Source organism: Balaenoptera borealis (genome assembly GCF_965194805.1).
Source record: "Balaenoptera borealis genome assembly, chromosome: 10".
Classification (NCBI taxonomy): Eukaryota; Metazoa; Chordata; class Mammalia; order Artiodactyla; family Balaenopteridae; genus Balaenoptera; species Balaenoptera borealis.
Genome location: NC_138874.1, coordinates 103,128,520 through 103,143,535, shown reverse-complemented (window position 1 = coordinate 103,143,535; position 15,016 = coordinate 103,128,520). Strand labels below are relative to the sequence as shown.

At 39.0% G+C, this 15,016-nt stretch overlaps 1 protein-coding gene across 15 annotated transcripts in view; it reads left to right on the top strand.

Moving 5' to 3' along the window:
* Positions 1-15,016, top strand: part of ABLIM1 (actin binding LIM protein 1) — a gene marked incomplete at its 5' end in the record, with an annotated part of 334,066 nt that overhangs the window by 176,408 nt on the left and 142,642 nt on the right. The gene's annotated exons all lie outside the window — the stretch shown is intronic.

Below are 15,016 nucleotides of genomic sequence, written 5' to 3'. Positions count from 1 at the left end.
TCTTTGGGTGTTCACTGAGGTTCCTGATCCTAGGAGGGGAGACTAATTGTGGAAGAGCAATGAAAATGGAGTTTTGTGTTTTGTTTTGTTTTTGTTTTTCTTTTTGGCTGTGCTATGCGGCATATGGGGTCTTAGTTCCCCAACCAGGGATCAAACCCGTGACCCCTGCCATGGAAACATGGAGTCTTAACCACTGGACTGCCAGGGAAGTCCCAAGTTTATATTTCTTTTTCAAAAAATTTTTTTATTTTATTGAAGTATAGTTGATTTACAATGTTGTGTTAGTTTCTAGTGTACAGCAAAGTGATTCAGTTATACATATATTTACGTATTCTTTTTCATATTCTTTTCCATTCTGGTTTGTCACAGGCTGTTGAATGTGGTTCCCTGTGCTATACTGTAGGACCTTGCTGTTTATCTGTACTTTATATTTCTTTTTCCCTGAGATGAGGGACTCCTACTTCAAAGTAACCATGTCCCAAAGCCATTTTTTAAAGGAGGACTGGAAAACTTTAAGATTGGGGTGCTAAGTCACTGGCTTCTGTGCGTGCGTGTGTGTGTGTGTGTGTGTGTGTGTGTGTGTGTGTTGAGAAGTGAGAATTAAGCAAGAACACTTGGAAGGCCTCCAAGCAGGAAAATACTTCCCATTTAAGAAGTGACCCATTTGTGGTTGATTTCCATTAACAAGCCCCCCTTTTTGGGTGTGCAACTCTTGGCATCTATGTATGAAATGTGCTGTCCTGTTATTCTGGAGCCAGGGCCTGGCCAAGTGGCCAAGGAAGAAGAGAGTAGTTTCTGTGTGTTTATTTGAGAAATATGTTACTTGAGCTAAGGGCATGTCTGGATAGCTCAGGCTGGGGTTCAGTGATGTTGGAAGAGGTGGAGGAGGGGCAAGACTCTGGGCCTGCCCTGTAGCTTTACTCTGAGCTCTGCACGTGGTACCCACCCTCATTCCTGGAAACCATGTTTCATTTTGAGCCTCTTAGGCTACAAAAGGTCAGCATTGCCATCTTAACCAGCTGTCCCCGGGGTCTCTCAAGTAGGCTCCAGGCTGCCTAGAGACCCTCAAATACATGATCAAAGGCGGTGGGCCAAAGCTCTTCTGGAGTCCACAGCTGTTTCTTTCACTGAGTGTAACCTTTTCAGGAAAAAGAGTACTAGCATATAGCTCGGGTAAAAAGGTGGAGGGGAAGGAAGGGCATGAGTTTAGCTCCCATTGAGCGTGACAGAGGTGACAAAGGCTATAATGCGCATCATATAGAGAGAGAGTCTTTTATCCTCCTGGAAATCCCTATGAGCAAGTACGATAAATCCCCAGTTTTCAGACGACCCAAGTTGGTTATCAGGAAACATCAAGGTCACACCCAGGGAACTGACTGTGTCCACACTCTGTGTGCCTTAAGTCCTGCCATTGCCGCTAAAGCAGCTCTGTGGTCTCAGGCAAGTGACCTCTCTGTGGCTCTGTGTCCTTATCTGTAAAAGAAAGAGACTAGACCACGTGATATTTAAATCACCCCAGGTCTGATGTTTGCCAGTTCTATATACACATAACCATATTTCTATATAATACAGAACCCAGAGGTACTGAATTAGAGCCTTTTAGGTAGCATGTCAGAAAAAAATATAACTTCTCCTTGCATCCAGATTGGCTAACTTGGAGTCAGGCATTATATTTTGTTTTATTTTTTGCTCATAGATTTCCTGAGACATGGCTTAAGGAGTAGATTTGGTATGAAATAAACAGAAAAAAGTAAAGAAGGGCAGCCCTGTATGTAGTTTATATTTCTAGTTGAAAGTACAAAGTCTTAGTCTCCGGGTAGTCACTGTTCAACACATCAAGATATTAGAAGACACATTCGTTTATCCCCCGGGAGGTAGAAGTTTCCATGCTTTTCTTCTAGTTTAAATCGAAGGACTGAATGTAAGTTATTTATGTTGGAAAGTTGTACCATATGTACTTTGTTTCATGCTATCAATGTGTTCCTGAAAAGTTGAATTTTTTTATAAATTACATCATATTTTGAGAACACGTCATTCATAGGAATTATTTTTAGTTTAAACAAAACTTTACTAAAATAAATGTCATCGGTTCTTGTAAATTTGTATTTTCCCATACTTTATCTGTCAAGTCTACTGTCTTATGTCCCCAACTTACTGGGGTCACCCCTTTTTTTACTATCCAAAGAAAGTGTTTAAGCTCCCCATGTCTTATACTCTAGCAAGTTTATGCCTTTTCCCCAAGATTCTAGAGTAGTGTTGTCCAGTAGAAACATGATGCAAGCCACATACATGATTCTGAATTTTCTAATAGCTATATTAAAAAGGTATAATGGGACAGTTGCAGTTAACTTTCATAATATATTTTTTATTTGTCCTTACAGACCCAAAATAGTATAATTTCAACAAGTAATTAAAATAAAAATTATTGAGATATTTGACATTTTTTTTTTTTCATACTAGTTTACAGTGCATCTCAATTTGGACTAGTCAGTCACATTTCAACTGTTCAATAGCCACAGGTAGTCAGTAGCTATAGTATTGGACAACACAGTTCTAGAGATTCCTCGAGGTTTACATTCTTGTGGTCCCCTCTTGCTCTAAATTCTTGCCACTCCCAAATTCTTGGTCTCCCCTTTATGAGTGCTGTGCCTTTAGCATGGCTTCACCCCATACTGAACACCATTTCTCTTCGTCCTTTTCCCAAAGTACCACTTCACAAAGCAGCTGTTTTCAGCAGAGTTTACTAACTGTCTGGGATAATGGAGGGAGTTATAGCACAGAATAGACAACTGCCTAGCATTCTCAGGCTTTCTCTTTCCTTCCTTCCTTCCTTCCTCACTCCCTCCCTCCCTCGCCCCTTTCTTTCTTTCTTTCCTTCCTTCCTTCTTTCTATTAACTAGAAAAGTCTATTAATAGACTTTAATTTTTAGAGCAATTTTACATTTACAGGAAAATTGAGCAGAAAGTACAGATGAGGGCCATTTCTCATACTTATTCAGAACCTCATCTGCTACCATCTTGGTAGGGCGTCCTCTCTCTACAAAGACCCTTCTCCCCTCCATCCCAGGGACCCCAACTTCCTTCTCCCTCATTGTCAGCTCAGGAGTCTAAATTACCTTAGGGTCTCTACGTTTTATAAGCTCATTAGGAGTGTTTCCCAGAGGAAACAGAAATCTTCTCCTTGAAGAATGCTGTCTTCCTCCTAACCCAAGTGGCCCAGACTGCAGCTAAGTCTTAAAACAACAGTTTTGTTTTCTTTCTGTTACATATAAAGCAGAGGTGTCATTTTTACACAAATAACAAGTGTTGGCGAGGATGTGGAGAAAAGGGAACCCTCGTGCAGTGTTGGTGGGAATGTAAATTGGTGTAGCCACTATGGAGAACAGTATGGAGATTCCTCAAAAAATTAAATATAGAACTACCATATGATTAAACTACTCCACTTCTGGGTATTTATCCAAAAAAATATGAAGACACTAATTCAAAATGATATATGCACCCCTATGTTCATTGCAGTATTATTTACAATAGCCAAGATATGGAAGCAACCTAAGTGCCCATCAGTAGATGACTGGATAAAGAAGATGTGATATACAATGGTTATTACCCAGTCACAGAAAAAGAATAAAATCTTGCCATCTGCAAAAGAATAAATGAATGGATCTAGAGGGTATTATGCTAAGTGAAATAAGTCAGACAGCAACAAATACTGTATGATTTCACTTATATGTGTCATCTAAAAAACAGAACAAGTGAACAACCATAACAAAACAGAAACAAGAGTCATAGATACAGAGAACAAACAGGTGGATGCCAGAGGGGAGGAGGAAGATGTGGGAGAGAAATAGGTGAGGGAGATTAAGAGGTACAAACTTCCAGCTGCAAAATAAATGAACCACTGGTATGAGATGTACAGCGTGGGGACTACAGTCAATATTTATGTAATACCTTTGTGTGGTGGCAGATTGTAACTAGACTTGTCATGGTGATCATTTTGAAATATACAGAAATGTTAAATCACTGTGCTGTGTACCAGGAACTAACATAGTATTGCAGGTCAATTATACTTCGAAAACAAACTCACAGAGAAACAGATCAGAACTGTGGTCACCAGAGGCAGAGGTGGGGGGAATTGGATGAAGGTGGTCAAAAGGTACAAACTCCCAGTTATAAGATAAATAAGTACTAGAGATGTAATATACGATGTGATAAATATAATCAACACTGTTTTATGTTACATGTGAAAGTTAAGAGAGTAAAGCTTAAGTTTTCTTCACAAGGAAAAAAAAATTTTTTTTTCTATTTCTTTAATTCTGCATCTGTATGAGATGATGGATGGTCACTAAACTTACTGAGGTCATAATTTCATGATGTACGTGAGCCAAATCATTATGCTATGCATCTTCAACTTATACAGAGCTGTATGTCAGTTATGTCTCAATAAAACTGGAAGGAAAAACAAAATAGAGATGTCCTGTTCAGATTGTGAGCTAATGTCCCAGGATGGAGGATTTTGGGTGGAGAGCATTTGCTAAAACAAGCCTGGGCTTTTGGTCAAGACCTGGCTGAGTGCGGGAGGAGGAGCATTCAGGTTCTGACTGCGAGATGAGTCAGGATCTCCGGGTGATTCTCTCCCCTCCCTCCTACCAGCTCTCCTTCATACGTATACCGTGGTGCCAAAGCCTTGTAGTTCTTGAATGGGACCTGAGGGGACCTTCTGCAATTAGAAAGAAAGCCCTAAGATGCAAATACCCGTGGAAGTAAAAAGCAGAGATGAACTCTTTTACTAAGAATGGATTTTGAAAGAGGAGGGACAAAGAGGACACTGAACATCTTACATGAGAGCTAGACAAGTGCGAAGGTGGGAAAGGGTTGCAGTGGAGGAATTAGAGTTCATAACACAAACTTAAACCCATTAGCAGTCCACGACTTCATAGGTTTAGCTGTAACAGGGTCAGGATTGGTGAGCAGGAATTTTGTTGGTGAACCTATATCACTTCCTGAAATGTCTGATATCTTGGGATCTGATGGCCCAAGAGTTATGTATCCAATTAGTACATGTTAATGGAACACATACTCCATGCAAGATATTATGCTAAATGCTGAGAAAAGAAAGACCACAGCACGTTTGTGTGCTGACACACATACATGTTTGTGTGTCAGAGAACTCATGGGGTATTTGAAGAGGTATATACATGAGCAACATGTATTATATTGAGTAATAAGTGCTGTGATGGAGAGAAATATAGGATGTGGACTGGGGGCAGGGAGATAGATGCAGAAGGGGGATAGAATGGTTGTCAGGTGGAAATAATGTAAGGTGGCACCAGGTGTGATAGGGACTCAGGGACAGATTTAAAAGACGTTTAAAGTTAAGGTTGCTAGGATTTTATGACTGATTGAATATGAGGAATGAAGAAGGATCCAGGTTTCCAGTTGGACTGCCTGGGTGGACAGATGGTTGCCACCAACTAAGGATATACAGGAACACTGGATAGGCTAGTGCAGGGAGAGAGTTCAGTTTGGGATACATTGAGGCTGAGCCCACATGGTCCATACAGAGTCTCGAAGGCTTAGCACTCGAGAGGTACTGGTCTGTGTTGGGAAGAAGGGTTCGAAAGTGTTTGGCATCCAGATAATGGCTGAAGCTCTACAATTGTGCGTGGAATTCCCCTGGGAAAGGGCAAAAGGCAGGAACTGAATAATAACGATGCCAGCGTCTGAAGGAAGCAGAACCTAATTTCCATTTGTAACCTTGGAAAATGTGCCCATCTGGTAATGAGATGGAGAAAGTGATTTAATTAATGGATAGATTCTATAATTAAAAGAAAAGGAGATCCCCATAGCTTCTGTTATTCTTTATAATAACCCAATGGAAATAAAATATGGCTGCAGGCTTCTGGATGGAGCTATTCTTTATCTTCAGTACTCAGTGGCTTTGTTTTTCATCCTTGCTCATTAGCAGCAACAATCCCACTAACTTAAAAGAGGTTTTTTCTTTTTAATGCTATCCATTCATTCTGATATTGTTCCAGTGATATGATCATTTTTTAATGTAGCACCTTGTCTGCATCAGGATTGTAACACATGCTCTATAAGAGAATAAGAAACCTATTTAAATAGTATAAATTTAATATTTAATAATTACATATTTAATATTTAATTATATTTAAGTTAATTATAATTATATACACAGTTCATCATATACATTGTTGACACATTATATTGTTCATTATAATTATTGTTGTCTATCTTCGGCATTTTTTTTCAGGATAATGCCCTAGATCCGGTTTTCTTCCAGAAAGTTCTAGAGCATTTAGAAACGTTGAGGGACCAGAGGATTGAGAAGGGCTTTCTAGCCAAATGTTCTGTTTTCAGTGAGCCTTTCCTGGACTATACTGTATAAGATTTCAGCTGCTCCCTGTACCATATCTCTTTCTGCTGTATCTTTTTTCCTTAACATTTATCATTATTTAGTATATTTTATTCATGCATCTTTACCCCCTACTAAAGAGTAAGCTCCCCTCGAGGGCAGAGATTTTTGTCTGTTTTGTTTACTACTGTGTACCTGGTACCTAAAACAATGCCCGACGTATTAGGTGCCCAATAAGGGGAAAGCTGACTGAATGAATGAATGACCAGTAACCGTGTATTTCTTTGGCACTTGAATATTTGTAAGTGTTTCTAATGGCATAGCTAGTCAACAAGATTTATTGAGTGCTTACTATGATATATGCCCTCAAATGCTTACTAGACAGCAACATTATCTTTTGAAAAGAACGAGTGTAAGTAAAGCTATCTGTCATTGATTACAGAGCTACATGTCTGCCTGGCAGATGGAACAGATAAGAGAACTTGTGCTGAAGGCTACTGTCAGGCAGCGCTTGGGTGGGATGTTGCTGCTGTTTAGTTCTTTATGCTGGTTTAGCCCCTTAGCTTTCACTTAACCCACTGGATATACCCCACTGCATGTGGGGTATTTTCGGACTCAAGTGGACATTGATAAAGCTCTAGTAAAATGGAAGAAATTTCTTGTATTCCCTAAGTGCTGAGCTCGGGCTTTTAATACCTATTTAGAGAATCTGACTCATTTGGAAATTGATTAAATGGAAGAATTAATCAGGATGCAAGAAAAATAAGTCTGATGCAAATGTGCTCCCTTCTCACAGCAAATCAGAAACCACTTTCATGCCATCTTTTGTTGATAAAAGAATAATCCTGTGTAGTTTATCTTTTGAATCTTGCACCGTGTTAAAGTGTTACCTAGTCAAATAAATATAATTTAGAGTATAAGGTTTTGAATTCCAAAGTGAAATAGGATAAAGGCTCAGAACTTCTCCAAAATACGCTGCTTAACAATTTTGACTCTTGTTGGGAGATAATTATCCATGGGTCTCTTGTGAGCATAGGCGCCGGTAGCTTTTTGTTCTGAATTATCTTTCCAAGGATGTTTGTATAGTGAACATTCTTGGAAGATAGAGATAATGTTTCCCTCTGGAGTAGGGGACGGATTTGTTTGCTGTCTAGTATAATAAAGATAATGTCTGCCTCTAGAACAAAGGTTGGATAGATTTGCTTGCAGCTCATTATGAAAGATTGGGGTTTCCGAAGCTCGGGGTTCCTCAGTGACACAAACCCCCTGCACGAGCAGCATCCTGGTGACCTGCTTCTCTTGCCTCTGTGGGATTTGGGGGGTCATGGGGAATGGGTAACAAATATGAAGCTCATGTTACTCGCCCTGAGTCATAAAGTCTTTCGCTTCTTAAAAAAAAAAAAAAAAAAATATTTTGCTTCTGACCCAGGAGTTTCATGTCTTCTGCCAGCATCCATGAAATCAGGGCAGGCTAACTTGTTAGCTTGCAGGTAAAAATCTCAAGTTCTTTATAGTTCTTGAGAGCTCTGTTTTGTGTCCATGAAAGCTTACTTTTTGGGAAAGGGAACGCTGAAGTTCACCCAGCTTGATCAAAGAAGAACACATTTTCTAAGAAGATGATTTGTACAACAAAGGTTATGGGAGTGTTTATATCATAGAGGAGGGAGGAAAACGGAAATGTTCCTCAAACATTTTTAAAGCAAACACTGAACTCATCCTGTTGCTGGTTCTTTTCACGTCCTGACCCTGAACGCTTGGAGTACCCCATGGTCAGACCTCATCTCTATGTCCACTTTCTAGTGACCTCATCTAGTCTCATGGTTTACAAGTACCATCTGTACCCTGACAAATACCAACTCGATTACTCTCCCCTGCAATCCAGACTGGTATCTTCAAAGGCCTTCTCAGCATCTCCGGCAGGCCTCTCAAACCTAATTCCTGGTTACTAGCACCATCCCTACCCCCTAACCTTCTCCTCCAGTCTTTTAATTTCAGCAGTTGTCAAGACCTTCCTCCCAGTTGCTCAGGCTAAAAACGTTGGAGTCATTTTCACTCCTCTTTTTCTTTCACATGAAGCAAGTATTCCACCAACAAATCCCTTTGGCCCTATCTTCATAGTGTATACAAAAATCTGACCATTTACACTATCCCAAAGATAATGATCCTGCTCCAAGCTGCCATCATGTTTTGCCTGGATTAATAATGGTATTGGGTCTCCCTGCATCTGCCGTTGCCCCCCTTCCCCAGATTATTCTTAATGCAGTAGCCAAGGTGATCCTTAAAAATAAAGCCAGATCCTGTCACCTTTCCAAAGAATTCCCGCATCTTTCAGAATGAAAGCCAAAGACCTTAATTTGACCTTCAGGGCCCCTCCTCACTGCTACTCCCAGTCCTCATGTCCCACCACTTTCTCTCTGGCTCCCTCTGCCAAGCTACACTGACCTGTTTGATTGCTCTTAAACAAACCAAGCATTGAAGCACCTCAGGACCTTTGCACTTACTGTTCCTTTTGTTTGACAAGCTTTTATCCAGATATGTGCCTGGCGCCCTCCATAACTTCCTTTGGGTCTCTTCTCAAATGACACTTACCAATGAGATCATCTTTGACACCATCTGATATGGGTAGATGTGTATATGTGTATCTGTGTGTGTTTACATATATATGTATTTATATACGATTTAAGTTATGTATGGTTTGTTGGTTGCCTGTCTACCCCTGCTAGAACGTAGGCACCAACAGGGTTTGTACAGCAGTCCTTAGGAAAAAACCTAGCTTACATTAGGCACTCAATAATAATTGCTGAATGAATGAATGAAATGTTTATCATTGATTGATACTAATTACACATTATTATTTCCAATTATTAAATCCAGGTCACCCCAGGCTTGATTTCAATCAATGTCTCCTTAAGTGTGGGAAGGAGAAAATTATTTTTGTAGTTCCCAGATACAGCATTTCTCACACAGGGAAAAAATATTCTCTCTTCAATATTTTTTCAACGCTTCTAATTTCATGAAGCAGAAAATCTTTATAACAAAGAGAGAATAGCTGTCAGGCCCAGGGCCTTGATCAAGCAATGATATCAAAGCTCCAACTGAATTACATTATTTAATTATTTATTTCTACAGATACTTTATATAGAGGGCAAGTGGCCCTGGAAGTTTTGATTTACAGTAGTGGTATACATTTGCCTTTTAAAATAATTGTACTTCATAAAAGTGAGATTTATTTGTCTCTATCCTGCCTAAGGAGAGTGCAGGCCTGACTGAGAGCAGAGACCGAGGCCAGTGCCAGCTGAAGGTTTGGGTGGGGCTCAGAATACAGAAGCAGCCTCTTCAGCTGCCTGTTCAGGAACTTCTTTTCCAGATGCACTTCCATGATTACAGACCATGTAATGAACAACAAAGCCGTGTGGCTGACAGGGTCTTGGTACTCCAGCCGGGTGTCAGGCCTGAGCCTCTGAGGTGGGAGAGCTGAGTTCAGGACATTGGTCCACCAGAGACCTCCCAGCCCCACATAATATCAACCGGCGAGAGATCTCCCAGAGACCTCTGTCTCAACGCTAAGACCCAACTCCACTCAACAAGAGCAAGCTCCAGTGCTGAACACCCCATGCCACACAACTACCAAGACAAGAACACAACCTTACCCATTAGCAGAGAGGCTGCCTAAAATCATAGTAAGTTCACAGACACCCCAAAACACACCACTGGACGCAGTCCTGCCCACCGGAAAGACAAGATCCAGCCTCATCCGCCAGAACGCAGGCACCAGTCCCCTCCACCAGGAAGCCTACACAACCCACTGAACCAACCTTACCCACTGGGGGCAGACACCAAAAACAACAGGAACTACGAACCTGCAGCCTGCAAAAAGGAGACCCCAAACACAGTAAATTAAGCAAAATGAGAAGACAGAGAAACATGCAGCAGATGAAGGAGCAAGGTAAAAACCAATCAGACCAAACAAATGAAGAGGAAATAGGCAGTCTACCTGAAAAAGAATTCAGAGTAATGATAGTAAAGATGATCCAAAATCTTGGAAACAGAATGGAGAAAATACAAGAAACGTTTAACAAAGACCTAGAAGAACTAGAGAACAAACAAACTATGATGAACAACACAATAAATGAAATTTAAAATTCTCTAGAAGGAATCAATAGCAGAATAACTGAGGCAGAAGAACGGATAAGTGACCTGGAAGATAAAATAGTGGAAATAACTACCACAGAGCAGAATAAAGAAAAAAGAATGAAAAGAATTGAGGACAATCTCAGAGACCTCTGGGACAACATTAAATGCACCAGCATTCGAATTATAGGGGTCAAAGAAGAAGAGAAAAAGAAAGGGACTGAGAAAATATTTGAAGAGATTATAGTTGAAAACTTCCTTAATATGGGAAAGGAAATAGTCAATCAGGTCCAGGAAGTGCAGAGAGTTCCATACAGGATAAATCCAAGGAGAAACACGCCAAGACACGTATTAATCAAACTATCAAAAATTAAATACAAAGGAAAAATATTAAAAGCAGCAAGGGAAAAGCAACAAATAACATACAAGGGAATTCCCATAAGGTTAACAGCTGATCTTTCAGCAGAAACTGCAAGCCAGAAGTCTGTGGCAGGACATATTTAAAGTGATGAAAGGGAAAAACCTACAACCAAGATTACTCTACCCAGCAAGGATCTCATTCAGATTCGACAGAGAAATTAAAACCTTTACAGACAATCAAAAGCTAAGGGAATTCAGCACCACCAAACCAGCTTTACAACAAATGCTAAAAGAACTTCTCTAGGCAGGAAACACAAGAGAAGGAAAAGACCTACAATAACAAACCCAAAACAATTGAGAAAATGGTAATAGGAACATACATATTGGTAGTTACCATAAATGTAAATGGATTAAATGCTTCAACCAAAAGACATAGACTGGCTGAACGGATACAAAAACCAGACCTGTATATATGCTGTCTACAAGAGACCCACTTCAGACCTAGTGACGCATACAGACTGAAAATGAGGGTATGGAAAAAGATATTCCATGCAAATGGAAATCAAAAGAAAGCTGGAGTAGCAATTCTCATATCAGACAAAATAAACTTTAAAATAAAGACTATTACAAGAGACAAAGCAGGACACTACATAATGATCAAGGAATCAATTCAAGAAGCTATAAAAATTATAAATATTTATTGACCCAACATAGGAGCACCTCTATACATAAGGCAAATGCTAACAACCATAAAAGAGGAAATCAACAGTAACACAATCATAGGGGACTTTAACACCCCACTTTCACCAATGGACAGATCATCCAAAGTGAAAATAAATAAGAAAACACAGGCTTTAAATGATACACTAAACAAGATGGACTTAATTGATATTTATAGGACATTCCATCCAAAAACAACAGAATACACTTTCTTCTCAAGTGCTCATGGAACATTCTCCAGGATAGATCATATCTTGGGTCACAAATCAAGCCTTGGTAAATTTAAGAAAATTGTAATTGTATCAAATATCTTTTCTGACCACAACGCTATGAGACTAGATATCATTACAGGAAACAAACTGTAAAAAATACAAACACATGGAGGCTAAACAATACACTACTAAATAACCACGAGATCACTGAAGAAATCAAAGAGGAAATAAAAAAATACCTAGAAACAAATGACAATGAAAACACCATGACCCAAAACCTATGGGATGCAGCAAAAGCATTTCTAAGAGGGAAGTTTATAGCAATACAATCCTACCTCAAGAAACAAGAAACATCTCAAATAAACAACCTAACCTTACACCTAAAGCAAGTAGAGAAAGAAGAACAAAACAAACTCAAAGTTAGCAGAAGGAAAGAAATCATAAAGATCAGGTCAGAAATAAATGAAAAAGAAATGAAGGGAATGATAGCAAAGATCAATAAAGCTAAAAGATAGTTCTTTGAGAAGATAAACAAAAGCGATAAACCATTAGCCAGACTCATCACAAAAAAAAAGGAAAAGACTCAAATCAATAGAATTAGAAATGAAAAAGGAGAAGTAACAACTGACACTGCAGAAATACAAAGGATCATGAGAGATTACTACAAGCAACTATATGCCAATAAAATGGACAACTTGGAAGAAGCAGACAAATACTTAGAAATACACAACCTTCCAAGACTGAACCAGGAAGAAATAGAAAATATGAACAGACCAATCACAAGCACTGAAATTGAAACTGTGATTAAAAATCTTCTAACAAACAAAAACCCAGGACCAGATGGCTTCACAGACGAATTCTATCAAACATTTAGAGAAGAGCTAACACCTATCCTTCTCAAACTCTTCCAAAATATAGCAGAGGGAGGAACACTCCCAAACTCATTCTGTGAGGCCACCATCACCCTGATACCAAAACCAGACAAAGGTGTCACAAAAAAAGAAAACTACAGGCCAATATCACTGATGAACATAGATGCAAAAATCCTCAACAAAATACTAGCAAACAGAATCCAACAGCACATTAAAAGGATCATACACCATGATCAAGTGAGATTTATCCCGGGAATGCAAGGATTCTTCAATATACACAAATCAATCAATGTGATACACCATATTAACAAATGGAAGGAGAAAAACCATATGATCATCTCAGTAGATGCAGAAAAAACTTTCAACAGAATTCAACACCAATTTATGATAAAAACCCTCCAGAAAGTAAGCATAGAGGGAACTTACCTCAACATAATAAAGGCCATATATGAAAAACCCAAAACCAACATCATTCTCAATGGTGAAAAACTGAAACCATTTCCACTAAGATCAGGAACAAGACAGGGTTGCCCACTCTCACCACTATTATTCAACATAGTTTTGGAAGTTTTAGCCACAGCAATCAGAGAAGAAAAAGAAATAAAAGGAATCCAAATCGGAAAAGAAGTAAAACTGTCACTGTTTGCAGATGACATGATACTATACGTAGAGAATCCTAAAGATGCTACCAGAAAACTACTAGGACTAATCAATGAATTTGGTAAAGTAGCAGGATACAAAATTAATGCACAGAAATCTCTTGCATTCCTATATACTAATGATGAAAAATCTGAAAGAGAAATTAAGGAAACACTCCCATTTACCATTGCAACAAAAAGAATAAAATACCTAGGAATAAACCTACCTAAGGAGACAAAAGACCTAGAAAACTATAAGACACTGATGAAAGAAATTAAAGATGATACCAACAGATGGAGAGATATACCATGTTCTTGGATTGGAAGAATGAACATTGTGAAAATGACTATGCTACTCAAAGCAATCTACAGATTCAATGCAATCCCTATCAAACTACCAATGGCATTTTTCACAGAACTAGAACAAAAAATTTCATAATTTGTATGGAAACACAAAAGACCCCGAATAGCCAAAGCAATCTTGAGAACGAAAAATGGAGCTGGAGGAACCAGGCTCCCTGACTTCAGACTATACTACAAAGCTAGAGTAATCAAGACAGTATGGTACTGGCACAAAGACAGAAATATAGATCAATGGAACAGGACAGAAAGCCCAGAGATAAACCCACACACATATGGTCACATTATCTTTGACAAAGGAGGCAAGAATATACAATGGAGAAAAGACAGCCTCTTCAATAAGTGGTGCTGGGAAAACTGGACAGCTACATGGAAAAGAATGAAATTAGAACACTCCCTAACACCATACACAAAAATAAACTCAAAATGGATTAAAGACCTAAATGTAAGGTCAGACACTATCAAACTCTTAGAGGAAAACATAGGCAGAACACTCTATGACATAAATCACAGCAAGATCCTTTTTGACCCACCTCCTAGAGAAATGGAAATAAAAACAAAAATAAACAAATGGGACCTAATGAAACTTAAAAGCTTTTGCACAGCAAAGGAAACCATAAACAAGATGAAAAACAACCCTCAGAATGGGAGAAAATATTTGCAAATGAAGCAACTGACAAAGGATTAATCTCCAAAATATACAAGCAGCCCATGTAACTCAATATCAAAAAACAACAACAGTCCAATCCAAAAATGGGCAGAAGACCTAAATAGACATTTCTCCAAACAAGATATACTGACTGCCAACAAACACATGAAAGGATGCTCAACATCACTAATCATTAGAGAAATGCAAATCAAAACTGCAACAAGGTATCACCTCACACTGGTCAGAATGGACATCATCAAAAAATCTAGAAACAGTAAATGCTGGAGAGGGTGTGGAGAAAAGGGAACACTCTTGCACTGTTGGTGGGAATGTAAATTGATGGCTGTTCTCCAGCCACTATGGAGAACAGTACGGAGGTTCCTTAAAAAACTAAAAATAGAACTACCATATGACCCAGCAATCCCACTACTGGGCATATACCCTGAGAAAACCATAATTCAAAAAGAGTCATGTACCACAATGTTCATTGCAGCTCTATTTACAATAGCCAGGACATGGAAGCAACCTAAGTGTCCATCAGCAGATGAATGGATAAAGAAGATGTGGCACATATATACAATGGAATATTACTCAGCTGTAAAAAGAAACGAAATTGAGTTATTTTTAGTGAGGTGGATGGACCTAGAGTCTGTCATACAGGGTGAAGTAAGTCAGAAAGAGAAAAACAAATACCGTATGCT